The 16,605-nt window shown below is 38.3% G+C and overlaps 1 protein-coding gene across 4 annotated transcripts in view; it reads left to right on the top strand.

The window, feature by feature from the left end:
- CNTN5 (contactin 5) overlaps window positions 2,899–16,605 on the top strand; it is a 636,498-nt gene continuing 622,791 nt past the window's right edge. For 2 of the 4 annotated variants that reach the window (XM_021381363.1, XM_021381340.1), the window contains exon 1: window positions 2,998–3,179. The gene's annotated coding sequence lies outside the window, so the exon portion shown is untranslated. The other 2 variants (XM_021381356.1, XM_021381346.1) reach the window with 2 other exon arrangements.

The raw sequence follows: 16,605 nt of genomic DNA, 5'->3' as shown, positions 1-16,605 counted from the left end.
TTCTTGCTATAAATGGGAAGGGGAAGAGAGAGAGTAGCTCTCATGCTGCTCTAAAGCTGCACATCCAATGCTGTTGCTGACACAGATGTGGGGGAGAAACTTGTACAACCACTTATTTTCTTCCAAATTTACTCCCTATCTTTTGCTTATGTTCTGTATTTGGTTAAGGAAGAACAGTGAAATACACCAATAATAATAGTATTACTGAGACAGTTATCCATGTGGCAAAGGAAAAGAATACATTATACTGAGCTTAAAAGAAGAAAGACTCAATGAAAAGGGAAGATGCATAAAACAAAGAAGAGAAGAGCTCAGAAACGACTCAGGCCCTGCAGATGTGCTGCATCTGTTTGTTTGCCCACTGGGGACACTGAGATAGAGAGATTAAGGCATTTATATGGAGATAGATAGACAACTGGATCAGATAAGTGAACTGCAACCAAATTGACTTAAAGTCTATAATAGCAATAATACTGAGAGAAAGGGGTGAATGTTCCTCACTGTCAGTGCATTAAACATTGAACATATATGCCATAAAACAACTCATGATCTTACGTGATGGAGTGAGAACGGAACTGACCTTGCAAAGGATACACACAATCAACTGAAATTGTAACAGGTTGTCTTAAAAGCTGTATGCTTCTTCGCTTCTGAAGAATACAGGTACTTACAAATATATTATCCATTCATCATTATACTAAAGGAAAATGTAAAAACATGTCCTTGTAGAAATACTGCTGATGGGCTATTAAAAAGAAGGAAGTAAATATAAAATGTTACCTTTCAAAACAAATATGTTTCTTGACAAGAGCATTAGGCAGAAGTGAGTTAAAAGGAAAAATGATGTAGCCCAATAGAGATAGTAAGTGTTCCTTATGGCAGTTAAAAATAACCTTCATCTGTAAACTCAAAAAGGGTAAAGGCCATAAAATTTTGTTCTTTGTGACTTAAAAAAAAAATAATAAATATGTATTTTTTAATTCCACCACTACCTGAAAAAAACAATATGAACCAATGAAACTTACCTCTTCACATGTAATTCTTGACTGTTGTCATAAATAACTACTGTATGTAAAAAAAAAAAAAAAAAAAAAAAAATGCTTCTGGCTTTAATGTTCACTTTGGAAATATTGAGAAATGGAGCCTCATAAGTTATTCATACAATCAGAATTAATGCAGCGACTATTCCTGGCTTCTGATTAAATGCTGTCTTGTAACCTAGTAACACTGGAAATAATGACCAGATGATAATGTTCTGAAAATTGAGTCAGTGAAGAGAAGCTTTGACATGTCAAGTTGCAACATTACTTTCTCAACAGCAGTATGCCTGGAGAGCCATGTAGAGCAGTGGGGACGATTCTAATCTGTGTTTGTATGGGACAGTGTATTCAAAGCCAATTTCTAATGATGGGTTCATTCTCAGTCTGTCACAATAAGAGTTAAGACAGTGGTAATTAATGATGAAGAAACAAATTTACAACTTTGGTATTAAAAAAAAAAAAGGAGTTGAAGCAGAGCTTTTTTTTTTTTTTTTTTTTTTTTTTTTTTTTTTTTTTCCCCAACTAATTCTCAGTTATATTATTAGTGGACAGAACTCATTCAACATGACTTGGAGTTGTAAAGCCTCTGACAGACTTCCAATATAGTACACAAGACCACAAAAGGATATAAAACTTTGTCACTCTGCTGAGCAGTTATCTTTGTAGTGGTGTCAATATGGAAGTAAAGACATTGGGAAAAGAAAACACATCGGTATTGACAAAATATAAGGCTAGAAATGAGTAAGAACCCCAGCAAATTCCGAAACTGAACGATTCTTCTTCCCTATTCATCTAAAACAAATAATGATTTCTTCAAAATAAAATAAAAAATACATGATAAATAAAATAAATCAGTAGAGAAAAATGCACATACGCATATATTTGTACATCATGTGGGTTCAGAAAGCATTAACCACTGAAATGGAGTCACTGAAGCAGGGAAAAAGCTCGGGGAATGGGAACTGGAAAACAGTTACTCAGTTAATGCAGAAGTTAAAAAAAAGAACCTAATTACTTGTGTAAGAAGAAAAAAAAAGCAAGGGAAAAAAAAAAGCATTGAAGGGCAGAGAAGCATTAAATGTTAAAGCAGAAAGTTGCCTTTGCCACAGAGGAAAAAAAATAAAAATATTAAAAAAAAGAAGAAGAAGAAAAGAAAAGAAGAAAAGAAAAGAAGAATTAAAACCAGCCCGATCCTGAGGGTAGCCGTCAGAGTGGCGCGGGGTGGGAGCGCGCCCTGCATGTATGGATGAGCACAGAAGCGGCCGAGGACCGCCGTTCGCGCAGTTTCCGCTCAGTGTAGAGGACGCGCAGCAGCGCGGAGCGAGGGCGCTGTATGGAGAGGTGTGCAATGAGAAGCGGATGGATGGAGGGAAACGGGGAGGGGTGAGGAGAGGGGTCTGCCGGATCCGGGGTTGTTCCTGTTACAGCCGCCGCGGTACAAAGAGAAGGACTGCGCGGTGTGTGGTGAAGGCAAACGGCGCAGGGTGTTGGTGGAAGGAGAGTCATCACTGCTGATGGGGAATAAAATGTATTTAAGCCAAAAAAAAAAAAAAAAAAAAAAAGGAAAGAAAAATTCTATCTGTAAGGTGGTGATGGGAGATAAAATGGTTACTGGGGGAAAGCTGGTGGCTTGGGAAGTGAGGCAGATAGGGGAGAGTGCTCACCAAGTCGCCCCTTTGCTGTGATGCGGTGGGTATCCGCATGTGCTTAGGGGTAGGGGCGCGGTGTGAGCCGGCACACACACACACACACACACGCACACGCACACACACATCGCCGAGGGCGGGCAGACCCCCCGCCCCCCGGGCTCAGCCGGGGGAGGTGCCTCGGTCCCCCCCACCCCGGCGGGGAGGGGGCACGGCGGGGCCGGGAGGGGCTCGCGGGAGCCGGCAGCGCGGATGTCTTCACCTGGGTCTGTGCAGCAGTGAGCGCGGCGAGGAGAGGCGGTCGGGTCGGGAGTGCTACCTCTGGATGGTTAAAAAAAAAAAAAAAAGGCAGAAACAACAAAACCAACCAACTCTGCAATCCTCTGCTCCCCACAGGCTGAACAGTATAAGGGACTGCTCAATTTGAGGCTGTCGGGAGGATGGGAAAGACAGACTGAGAGAGTCAGGGAGAGAGAGACGGCGCACCGCCGCGGTAAGTGTCGTCGCCGTTCCCCAACTGGCACTGATTTCCCTGTTACACTCTGGAGTGTGGGCAGATAATTTGTTGTAATATCCATCGCGGCATCTCCGGGAGCAGTCTGTGAAGCCAGCGATAGTGAGAGATCTCTCTTCTGGGCTCCTACTGCAGGTTGATGTGGTTTGCTTTTTGTTTAGATTCTTGCCTTGAAATTGCTGTCATAATTGAGAAGAAAAGTTGAGGCAGAAATTGCTGTGATCGGTTACGTGCTTTCTGTCATCTAAGTAGCTAGCAAACTACTGCAGTGAATGAGTTGTGAAGGGAGGTGTGGGGCTATGAGAACAAATACATACTCCGGAGAAAGAATGCCTGTTTTAATGTGCTGATTTTTTTGCATTTAGGAGAGCTACAAGTAAATGCTTAAGGGGAAAACAAAATAATGTACCGTATCGAGTTTATAGTGATGCACTGAAAGTTGTTTTCTGAAGTTCGGAATGGTGCTTGGCTTTGGGATAAACAATTATCTCCTGAATTAGAGAAGTGCGGTGCCAGCACAGCTCTCCTCTGCTGACAGGCAGAGGAGATGGAATTACATAAAGATGCACTGATTTTTCCTCTCTGAGGTGAAGTGGATGGGACTATCTGGAATGCCTATGAGCTGGCTATGAACTGAGTGTTGCTCCTATATCATACAGCATGAAACTGTTTCTAAGACTTTTATCAGCATCCATTGCTCTATCTGTACTTACTCAGATGTTTAGTTTCATTCCTGTTGAGCGCAGAAACTTCATAAAACATAAGAAATACAAGATAGTGTAAAGTGACCACCTTGGAATAAAGTTTTCTATGTGTTACAATATTTCAGAAATACAACATTTTGGTAACGTTTGTTTCCTTTTATTATTATCATTTCTATTTAAAAGTTAATATGTTATTTGAATGAGGCATTTTCAATGATGCTTTTAATGGAGGACCTGAGGTCACAATCTTTTACGGGAGATACAGCATTTCCATAGTCTTTGGTCAGCTTTGAATCAGATCCTGAAGTCTGAAACTACAGATAAACGACATGGTGACTGTTAGCCAAAAACTATGGGGAATTCCTGATAATTTAAATTTGGATGACATTTTCCATTTAATAAAAGTGGAATTAATTATTTTTGAGTTATAGTAGAACTCCTTCAGAAGTACTTTGTGGCAATCAATATTGCACAAAATCAGTTTGTCATGATTAATATTATTACAGCGAATACCAAAAGAATTAGGAATAATTGGGCCATTATTTTAAAGTGCTATCAAAATATCTATCAGCATTTGCAAATATATCCCTTTCATAAACTGTCTTTAATTAGCACTGCATTTATCAGCATTTTCAAGTACAAAAAAAACACCTTTCAATATCCATTCTGCACTGAGAAGAAGCATGTTTTCTAGTGTGAGGTATACTCAAAAGGAGATAGAAAACTGAGACATGAACTCTGGTAATTAAAGAATATTTCATATGCAGTGGCCCTCTGTGGCAATATACCTCTAGCTGTGTGAGTGATTAAGAGATGTGGTTAAGAAGACAAAGTCTTAAGAGACAACAAGTATATGTATTTATAAAAGGAGAATGAAGGCATTCTGGAAGGTGATAACAGCTAGATAGTTTAAGGAGTGTACTATTCAACATGTAGTTCTCCTGTCTCATACACTTACAGAGCAAATGCCAATGCAAAAAGTCAGAACTAGCAGTGTGTGTGACACAGGGGTGTGATGATAGCTATGGATGCTCCAGAAACTGAGACCTCCAGATTTGTCGTTTTGTTGCTTAATATGAAGCCAAAGGTCTTATTTTTAAATCGAGGTTAAAATGTCAGGGATTCTTCATTTCATTTTATAATGAGGGTAAATGTAACAAGAATGAAAATAGAAAATACAAAAAAAAAACCCACAAAAAAACCACAACTGTCTAAATTATGACTGAACACTTGGAAGGAGACAGCTCTGAAAACAGTTCTTGAGGAAACATAACCTGGCAGCTAAGTTAAAGGGGGTGATTAAAACTCCACTGTTGGGAAATAATAAAGGACAACTTTAAGAAATGCATAACTTGGAGGTCTGTTAGTACAGATTCAGTACAGGAAGGTCATGACTGGCAAATTTGCTGGAGTCTCCTGAATAAGTTGCTGACATGGTAAGCTACTGGGGAATTGTGATATGATTTATGGGGGTTTCAGAAAATGTCTAGTTCTGTGCTCCACAAAATATTGATTTGGAAAGTAAATTTTTCAAAGGAGCGCTGGCGTGAATTCCAACCTGACTTAAAGATAGGGACCAGAGGGTGTCAGTAAAGGTAAGGAGCTCTGGGTGAAAGGAGGAGGTTAAAAGTGTGATGCTTTAAGTGACAGCCTGAGATTCATTTTTCTTTCTTGCTTGTTGTAAAGCTGACATGTTCAAAAAGAATAAATCTGATTTGCTAGCAGCATAGAAAAATCTGCTCTACCAAAAAGATTTGGTGCACTGAAAGTTTTCTGACTAGATTAATTATAGGGATGTTTATTTTAAGTAATTAATGCAAGTCTTCACTAAATGCATCATAGGAAACCATATATTAAGAGTGTACATGTTAAAGGGCTGGCATTGAGCCAGCTGCAGTGACTGATTCAGTGACATTGCAAAAATTGTTGTGGGTTTGTTTGTTTGTTTTCTGAATGATTTAGTAATTCTGCATCTAACCTGCAACACGGTTATTTTGGTTCCTCTGAATTCACCACATAATTCACCCCTCTTGATCTTCTCCCTTCATATGCTCCCACTATCAGTTTGTGCTTTGCACTTTCTCACAGTTTCAAGACTGCCTTAGTCATTTGAACAATTTCTCATACTATAAAGCCCTAAACTGTAATCTGCCATGGTCTGTACTGCAGTTTTAAATCCTGAAAATCAATGTCAAATACGCATTTGCTTGTTAATACAATACTGGTAGCTGTTTCATAAAGTTTTCTTCCTTCTTCTGGATGTAGCTTTTCTGATGCTTTTTTCTTCAGGGTCTGTCACACTCCTGATTATCAACTTCTTAGCACTTAGCAAGGGGAAAATACTCTCTCTGGAATTGGTGGAGTCCCCACTGAGTTTTATCTTCTGACAATCTTGATCAATATTGATCAATAACACTCCATTAGAGGCCAGTGCCTTAAAAAATAATTATGAATTTGTTAAAACTCTGTAAGATAAATAAGACTTCAAAGCCTCATAATGTGTGTGTATGTATGTATGTATATCTGTATGTGCTTAAACACCCACGTATAGTATATATTGGAGTAGCAACTCTGTGTCTTTGCAAGCAAAAATAGAAACGGCAATAGCATTTTTTTGTTAGTGGAAGGAAATGTAATCTGTTAGCTTTTTTTAATGAATTTCTTGGCTTATGTGTGTGAATCATACAAAAATGGGATCTTTGCTTATATGCTGTTCTCTAAAGGGAAGTTCAGAATGATTTTCTGTTGTACTTTGTAAAAAAAAGCTACAAATCAAGTTTTAGATGGATTTAAGTGGATGCAAAACAAGGGAATATGATGTTAGATTCTGTATGCAGTGAATGTAATAAAACATTGGTATTGCCATCCATGTTACAGTTGGTGTTCTTCAGTTACCCACTCAGACCGAATCTGAAGCTTGCAGAGCCGTGAGATTGTATCAAAATGACAGAGTTACTTGTGCTTTCATGTAGTTGCTACCAACACCATAGTTCACAAATTCACATCTTCTTTAGGACTAAACTTATATGTCAGTCTCTGGAAAAATGGATGTCTTTTTTGTTCCCATATCTGGAAATAGAAAATGCATCAAATTCTTTCCATCCATCAAGAAACATCTTCTGGGAGTTTCCTTTTTCAGGATACTCTTGAAGGCTTTACAGTAAATGGTGTTAAACTGTGATGGTATCTTTGGAGAACCTTCTGCTGCTAGAACTAAAAGCAGACAGATATTGAAGAGTTTGCTGCAATTGCTGAGATGGGTAAAGGATGACAATTTTCCATTTAACATATGAAAGACAGGCTTCAGCCCCCTAATGAGTGGTAAATGCTGTATACTTAATAGCCAGAAGTTTAAGATTTACTATATAGCCGACAGGACTCCTTGCCTACAAATCATTTTGGTGGAGACTAAATGTACAGCTTTGTAATTGATGTAGACATAGTATCGGCTCAGTCTTGTAATTATCTTCCCTTGCCAAATTACAACAATTTGCAAGAATTCACAAAACCCATTTTATTTCTATTGGTATTAGAGTCTCCATTAAGAACTTGAGGGACAAGAATTACCCTGTGGATGTAATGTTCCTGACTACTAGCAACTTATTACACCAACGCATTCAACAAGATAGGCTGGGTGAATGAAATAGACTGTATGTTCAAAGTGTCGGAAGTATCTGGTCTAACAGTAAAACATCCTCAAAATATAATTTTGAGAAGATATTCAAATGATGTATGTAATTGTATTGTAATTCTTGCTTAGCCATGAGAAGATATATTCAGAAGATGTGCATTGCAATAATCTTCTTTGGTAAATTCTTTCATTCTTCAGCTATCCAAAATCACATGCAAAACAAACCTTATTAAAAACAAGTGTATGGACTTTCATTTTAAATTCTATTAGAAGGTAAGTTCTCCTTGTTAAAACATTGCATTTGTTTTGATCAATCCAAAAAATAATTATTTAGAGAAGCCAAATAGTCTACTCATTCCTATGCAATGGCTTTACTTTACTTTCTTATTTTTTTTTTTCACTTCTGCGCATCTGAGCTGAAACAATTGCTTGATTTTTCAGTCTCATGCTTTGCTAGATGCTCAGAATGTTCTAGTCCACTGTAACATATGCAGCGTCATGTTTTATTGCTTACATAAAACTCAGCTAAGGGAATCTGGGAATAAAGCCTTAACTTCTCTGATGTCATAACTTCTCTTTGATGCTCATGTATGCAGATTCTCAACTCAAGCTGTTCTGTAGTAATTCCTCTATCTGGACTTTGGAAGATATGTATTGGACACTGAAATATCTTGATGCTGAGAAAGTGCCTGTTACATGGTTTTTAGAAGAGCCATAATTGAAAACTTAGAACAGATCAGATAATAAGGCAGGATAATTCATTAAGAGGACCATAGGCACACAAAGAGATAATTTAGAAAACATGATATATAGCTTAGATATTTGCAGTCTTGTTTCCCCTCTTGCGTATCACAACTGACTGATTGCTAACATCTAAGTATTTATTTGCCTTATCAATCACTTTGTGCCTGAGTCATTCTCTGATGGGCATAATCCTCTGTTTGTGACTTCACAAGACATCTCTGGAGGAAATTTGACTGTCATCAGCAACAAATTGAGACATTCTTGGAGGCATCAGGTAGGAGGTGAGTGTTTGCACAAGGGGCATATTAATCAACAACATGAGAAAATATGCAGCATCAAAGTAGAATCATTTAGTTGAACTTGGATTACACTCTAGCATATTTTCTGAAAAGCAGAAGCAAGACAGTTAGACTGATTGATCAAGCCCTGCAGAAAGTGAAACGCTTTTCTGGAAAATTAAAAGGAAATGTTGAGCAAGTTGAGAAGCATTCAGCACACAAGAATATTGAAGATAATACCCTTTGAAAGGTCGTTTCCCTCCAACAGTTAGCTGTCCAAAATTTCTGTTATCTCTGCAAGTTTTCATTAAATATACTTAAAATACTCTCAAGATTCCTTCTCTGACAATCTTTGTAAAATAGTTTTTTTTTAGAAGCAGCAAGACTTTATTAATAAAGGAATGCAAAGAAATTTGCAGAAGCTTTCTTTCAAATCTTACAAAAAATATTAAGTATATGAAATATATTTATATTTTACATATCAACATTCTATGATTTATATAGGATCTGTAAAAGAGTCTCAAGTATAACAGAAAAACATACAAGTGGTTTGTTATTCTGCATCAAAAGAAAATGATTATACACATTCCATGTGACATTCTGTATCAAATAAAAATGGATATATGAGAAAGTATGGTTAGTTGAACATTTAATATATATTGAAAATGTTTGTTTCAACAGCTGTGTTTGTTTCAAGTGTTATCTAAGATTTCAGGAAAGATATCAATTGCTTTTTGTGGGGGCCTGGTTTAATGGATGTGAGTTAGGAGACATCTCTCCAAAAAAAGTGATGTACACACTTCCTTTTTGCAACTTACAGGAGTGCAACAAAGCAGCTTAGTGGATCCCAAGCATTTCTCTAAAAACTACCTGTAGGTGGTATAGTAAGATCTAGAATATTTTCTCAGTAGAAGAAACAGAGTGTAACAGATACATGTGAGGGAATGATACTGGGCTTTTAGCTATTACCCACGTTTTTATTAGAGTATTCTGATGAGAAACAAAGTAAAACCAGATAAAAAGGTTTACCTTTCACTGAGCCTGATATTGTCTTTTGAAGTGCATAAGAAAAAAAAAATCCATCCATTAATTTGAAAAGAAGAAAATGAATCACACAAGTGCAGCTTCCAGAATCAAGCACGCTGCACATAGAGCTATCATACCTCTTTAGACTGTACAACAGATTTGAAGACACTTCACATGTTTTAAGGAAATATTCCAGCAGTTCACTCAATAGCAACTTTGTCAGACTATGGACAGAAGGTCCTACCACATGAGATTTTTATTGCTTTAAATTAATTTTTGTTTTGAAATTATTAGCTACCTCTATAAAAATATATGATTGGATATTATGACTTCAGTTATTCCCACTCCCTAGTGCAATCTATTTTGTTGCCATTTTCCTTTAACTTCCTTATCACCTGAGATTTTCCCCCATGTTGGCTGACATGCATTTAGTTTTCTTAATTTTTATGCTTGATTTGCCTTTTCTGTAATTCGAACTTGATTGCAATGTCAGATAAAGAAGAAGGAGATCAGGGAAGTATTGAGAACATAACCCTTCATCACTCTCATTGTCATGTATGAAAGCAACAAATAAATGCATTTTGTTAATACAGCGAAGTCAGAGTCCTTGTGTCTTGAGGTACATTAAAAAGACTCTCCAACACTCCAAGGACTGGCAAATTAGGTGATGCAGAGGGAAAAGGAAGAAAAAAAGACATAAGAAAAAAGCACTTTCACATAAAATTCACACTGCATTTAACAAGCTTAAGAGAAAAACACTTATCTGGAGCTGAAAGCACAGGTCACTGCAGCTTAAGAGCTAGGTTTTCCACTGAGAGTCTGTAAACACGGGCTGTGTAGTTCAGAAAAGATGGGGACCTTGTAGTGATGTGTCCCCCTTTATCTGCTCAGTACTGAGTGGGGGGAAGAAGAGGAAAATCCACATAAATTGCTCCTCTTCTGTCACATACAGGTACATGCAAATTGACAATGCTGGGGATAAGGAAGGTCACACAGAATGCGCAGAGAACAGATCAAGGTTATCAAGTTTTTTGGATACACTGGATAGAAGCTGTCACCTGAACACCACTGGAAATCAGAACTGTACCTACCACCCTGTTAAGTTATATTTCTCCGAAAACTACCTTAGTGACCCTTGTAACATGTTTTCGACATAAAGTTTACCTTTCATAGGTATATTTCTTCTCATTCAGAGCTTGCATGTAAAGGTTGTGTCCTTAAACACAGAAAGCCAGCACTTAAAGCCCATTTGCAAATGCTAACTACTGCTTTCCTTCCCCATCAGTGCGCATCTCCTATGCTGCTTCTATTTCACCTTCCTCATTTCTGTGGAGATAGCATATTCTCACATACTACCTTGCTGTGACTGTGATCAGGCTTTTGTGGCTAAACCTTACCCAGAAGGACTGAAAACCATCCTGAGACAGATTCAGTGCTGGCAGAAGCAAGTACAGTAAAGCTAATTTCAGAGTCCTCCCTGCTCATGTTGTGATAACTCCCCCCACCTTGAATTTACCTGAGGCCTTCAACCCCAACCACCCTTTGAATTATATTTTCATTGGTGACAGCAACTGAGGAATTCTAGGCTGAACTTTAAATCTGCTACTAAATAGATTCTGGCTATGCTAGCAACCAGCAGAGCTGCACAAAAATTACCCATTTTTGTCCTGTAAGTGTCCATCTGCAGCAATGATGATTTTCTGCCTAAATATTTTATTCTTCTGTGAATGTGCAAAAATGTGGATTTTTTCCCCTGCTGGTGCTGCTGACAAGTAGGACTTTTTCACACGGCCTTATAATTAGGCTCCAGAGTCCTGTGGAGACACACAGCAGAGTGGTAGGCTTTATATTCTGCAACTCTCTAAAGTTGCAATTCACAGACGTGTAGGCTTATATATATATCCCACCTCTTTGCATCACTTCTACTCCCTTTGGATCTATCCCCCTGTGTCTAATAAAAAAAAAAAAAAGGAGAATTTTGAGTAGTTTTTGTCCTAAACTGTTAATCAGCACTCAACCACATGTGGAATTTCTGACAGAATGAAGCAAGAGTTTCAGGTTCGAGTTGAAAATCCCAGCTCAGAGAACTTGCATTGCTCCAGGTTATGCAATGAAAATATTGAATTCCGTACCAGAAACATATAACTGGTGAGGGAGTTGTTTGCTTTTGTTTATCCATTTATTTATTTGTTTGTTTTTGCTCAGTTCTTTTCAGCACACATGTGAGTTTTTGTCATGATTTCTTTCACTGTACAGCATTGGTGATGGCACAAACCAAATGATGAGTATGTGTTGCTCTTGTGAGGAAACCTATTTTCCTTTAAAATAACCTTCAAACTGATTGGTTTTAAAAGTACATTACTTTAGAGATATGAGTCTTTGCTATTTGACTCCATAGAAACTTTTCATTGTCTCAACCCAAACTAGGACCTGAAACCAAAAGAAGGGAGATTTAGATTGGATATAAGGAAGAAGTGTTTTATAATAATGATGATGAGGCATCTGGTGGTTGCCCAGAGATGTGGTGGATTCGCCATCCCTGGGAACATTCTAAGTCAGGCTGGATGGGGCTCTGAGCACCTGATCTAGCTGTAGGTGCCCTTGTTCATTGTAGGGGAGTTGGACCAGATGGCCTTTAAGGATCCTTTCCAACTCAAACTATTCTGTAATCCTAAATCATTACCACTCGACATACCTTCTTAAGAGCTAGAATCTGAACTTTCATGGCTAGTAAGTATATACTCTGGTTTCTCTTCAGATTGTATACTCTGGTAAGCTTCTTTCCAAACCCTTTTGCACATATGAACCACCATGATTTGCTTAGCTTTGTTTTGGCACAGTTTGGTGGAAAAGGCTTTCTTGTTATCATGTGTGTAATGAGAGTTACTGCTTATTCTTCAGCACTCTTACCAGCAGAGAACAGCATTTCCTGTCGCTAGCATCTTTTTTAGAGGTTTAATTAATAATGCAGACAGTTGAGTCTGCCTGCTTTGACTAAAATAATTAGCAGAGAGTAAACAAACACTTTATGTTCCACTTTATGAATGGTGTGGTGCCACTTTAAATATTTAATGCTTGGATTCTAGTGACCAATCAATTCTTGCATGGTGCCAGGTTACAGCTACCATCTGGATCAGAAAGGTGAGATATGAGCTCCCCAAACTGCATCCAACCAGCAAGGGCTGTGGGAGATGGACTCAAAAGAAGGTCTCAGAGGAACTAAAAATGAGGGCATGAGAATGCAGAAACGAGGGAAAAAGAACTGGTAAAAACAAACAAACAAACAAACAAACAAACAAACAAAAAACAATAGACAGGAGAGGGAGCTAATAGAAAAAAGTCCAGTGCAGCACAATGGCTAACATTAGTTAAATCTCCAGTTCAGGTCCAGTACGATATAAACATTTCAAGCATATTCATATGGCAGGTGGTGACTTCTCATATCTCTATGTATTCAGAGAGAAAATAATGAAAAGATGCATCTCTTAGCCAAATTTGCTGACATTTTATCATAAATGTTGATGCGGAGAGAAAGCCCAGAGTCTGCCCACAGAATGGACGAAGCCTCTTTGCTGGGTGTGCTGGAGCAGAAGTGACTACAAATGTGACTTGAACAAAGTCACACTCACATATGCGTGCAATTTCATACATGGGCTTAAACTGGACCTACGCTTAAACTGCCTTGAGTGCTGTAAAGTTAATCCTAGGTGAAGTTCAAGACAAGTTGTTAAAGAGAAGGATATTGATTGCATGTAATCTTTACTTAATGATATGGAATAGAATATCAAGAATTATAGCTATCTTGCATTTTTATCTTAAACATTCAAAAAACATACTCCTTAACCTCAAAAAATCTTTTTACTTTTATGTTTTACATCTTATAAAAACAACCAATTTTATTAAGGTTTTTTTTTAATCACAAAAATATTCAAGATCTGAAAAATACATAAAGATAATTTTAAACAAGTTGTTTGCTACAGTCAAATGTGGTTCACTAGCAACAGCATAAAAGAAACGATTTATTTATTTATTTATTTATCTGGATACTAGGTGGTGATGAAATCACTCCTTTGTTAATCTGACGAATAATAATATTTTCTGGCTAATGCAGCACTCTGGAAATATGCCCACAGGGTTCACCCACTGTGTCCACCTCTATGAATCAGGTGTAATACTGCAACCCACACTGAGGATCCTCAGCTGTAACTTAGGGAGGATTTTCTCCGCAACTCCTTTATTAATTATGATCACATCAAGTAGATAGATAGCCTGGCCTGATTTTAAAATTTCACACTGATTTTAGAGAGTTGACAGAAAACCCACAAGAAACCTGTAAATATCTTGTGCTTTGTACATAAAACACTATGCAAGGATTACTGTGGAGCATTGTTGTGCCATTTGTATATACTTGTTTTCAAAGATTTATAGAAGCATAGAATTGAGTTGGAAGAGATACATAAAAGGTCATGTAGTCCACCTTCCCTGCAATGAACAGGGACACCTACAGCTTGATCAGGTGCTCAGAGCCCCATGCAGCCCCCGACCTTGACTGTCTCCAGGAACAGGGCTTCCACCAGATCTCTGGGCGACCTGTGCCAGTGCCTCACCACTCTTATCATAAAAACTTCTTCCTTAAATCCAAACTAAATCTCCCCCCTTTCTGTTTGAAACTGTTTCCCCTTATAGAAGGGGAAATAGTTTTCCAGAGAAAGATTAAACTTCAGCCATGTTTCTCTGTACAGCCTGCTGCCTTCAACGATTTAAAGACTGTGCAACAAGTCACATGCTGTTTGAGTAGGAAAAGTTTCCTGAAAGTGTGGTCTTGAATGACAGGAGTCTTTGCCTGAGCGGGGATATAGACTCCATCTCCTCGTTGTGCTGGGGTGGGAAGCTTCTCACCCGTCAGCAGGACATACCAGTGACAGCTCAGAAATGTGGGATCACAGAATCATAGAATGGCTTAGGTTGAAAGGGACCTTAAAGATCATCAATCCTCAAAACCCCTGACATGGACAGGGTAACAACATTAGATCAACGTGTAACTGCCTCTGTTTTCTTTTTTTTTTTTTTCTCTCCCTTTGAAACAGGCCATCAAATGCCACGATCCACGGGGGGGGGGGGGGGGGACGGACGGACTTACAGTATCTTTCATTGCAAATGGTTTGATTTTTCAATTTATAGCAATGTTTACTGGCAGCATTTTTTTTTTTTTGCTTATTTGTTAATGAAGATACAAAGACTTATGCAAAAGAAATATTTTGTTCAAGTGATTTATTTGGTTTTCCTCTGAATATTCAAAACACTCCCTGTGTGTATTGAAAATGAAATTCTGTTCCCAATGGAATTTTATTAGTTATTGTCACAATTCTAAAAAAATCTGTTTTTAATCCAGTTCATATTAACTATCATTAGTCCTAGACAACCAGGGATCTCATTGTCACAATACATTTATTCTCCCATTTGCTAAAACTGATGCAAGCATAAGGGAAGGGGTCAGTTACTTATTTACCTGCTCTTCATGACATTTTCTGTGATATGGAAACCCCCTAAAATCGGCAGCAAAAAGCAGTTTCAACAGATGATTTAGTTGCCGAGTTAATAAAAACCATGAGTTTACAGAACAAGAGGATTACTTGTGTGACGTTTGGTGTTCATGGCTGACTAAGAAAAAAAAAAAAATAGTAACAGCACTTTGTAACAGATGAGATACTTGTCTTTTGAAAGAGCAATTTGTGGTGTTTGGGCAATTTGCAGAGCTTGCACTAGATGAGGTGCGAACCAGGGAGGGGAGGAAATGATCTTTAAGAGCTCAAGTTGGCAAAGTCTAATGCATTTGTATCCCAAACAGTAATTTCAAACGTATGTATGAGTGCGGAGGGAAAGTTGACATTTTTTTTTTTTTCAGAATGGTGAGTAAAATTCAAAAGACTGTGAACTGTGACTGTCACCTGTGATTGCTGAGATACCTCTTACTTTCCTCAGTATGGAAATCTGAGCAGTTAGAAAGAAATCAGTCTGCAAACTTAGAACCTCAGCTGGGATTTTGCTTGTGTTTGTGTTACTTGTAACCTCTGCAACCAGTGTAAAAAAAGTCTGGCTTGAACTTTTGAATAATATGTTTTTTTGCTGTACCATTAAGCTTGCCTGGTTTACTAGCAGCACAGGGAAACTCACAAATGTAACATCATTTCTACTCCCAAATACAAATAAACTAGTTTGTGGAGGCATCCTCAAGGACTTGCACCCTGAAATATGTTTATGAAACTTAACGTTCAGGATATATTTCTGGAAAAGCTTAAGTCACTTCATGGCTCATATTGACTTTGTGCTGAGATTTGAGGCAAAAGAACAGATTTTAGTGGCCACAAAATGCTGCTCCAGTTACAGATATAGAATCATAGAATCATTGAATCATTAAGGTTGGAAAGACCACTAACATCCCCAAGTCCAGCCATCAGCCCATGTCTTTGACTGCTCTAGACCATGCCACTCAGTGTTACATCTGCCCTTTCCTTAAAAGGGAACTCCATGGACTCCAACATGTCCCTGGCAGCCTCTGCCAATGCCTCACCATGCTTTCTTGGAAGAAATTTTTCCTAATATCTAACCTGAACATCCCATGGTGCATCTTAAGGCCATTGTCTCTTGTCCTGTGAGAAGAGGTCAACCCCCACCTCACCATGACCTTCTTTCAGGGTGTTGTAGAGAGTGATAAGGTCTCCCCTGAACCTCCTCTTCTCCAGACTGATCAACCCCATTTCCCTCAGGCGCTCCCCATAAGGCTTGTGCTCCAGACCCTTCACAGCTCTGTTGCCCTTTTCTGGACATGCTCCACGAAGATGCCCCAGAGGCCTGCGCAGATTCCACACATCATTAAAAGCAGCACACAGCCTGCCCTTTGTGGGGCTGTGATAGAGTTTTCCTTGTGGAACTGAAGTTTTATAAGATGAATTCACTGCACAGTAAATAGTGATAATCTTTGTTAACTTTCATCTACTTCATTTGTCAAAATGATGAATCTG

The sequence above is a fragment of the Numida meleagris genome, chromosome 1 (assembly GCF_002078875.1).
Source record: "Numida meleagris isolate 19003 breed g44 Domestic line chromosome 1, NumMel1.0, whole genome shotgun sequence".
Classification (NCBI taxonomy): domain Eukaryota; kingdom Metazoa; phylum Chordata; class Aves; order Galliformes; family Numididae; genus Numida; species Numida meleagris.
Note: the sequence above shows the minus strand (reverse complement) of the source record. Positions and strands in the feature narration are given on the sequence as shown.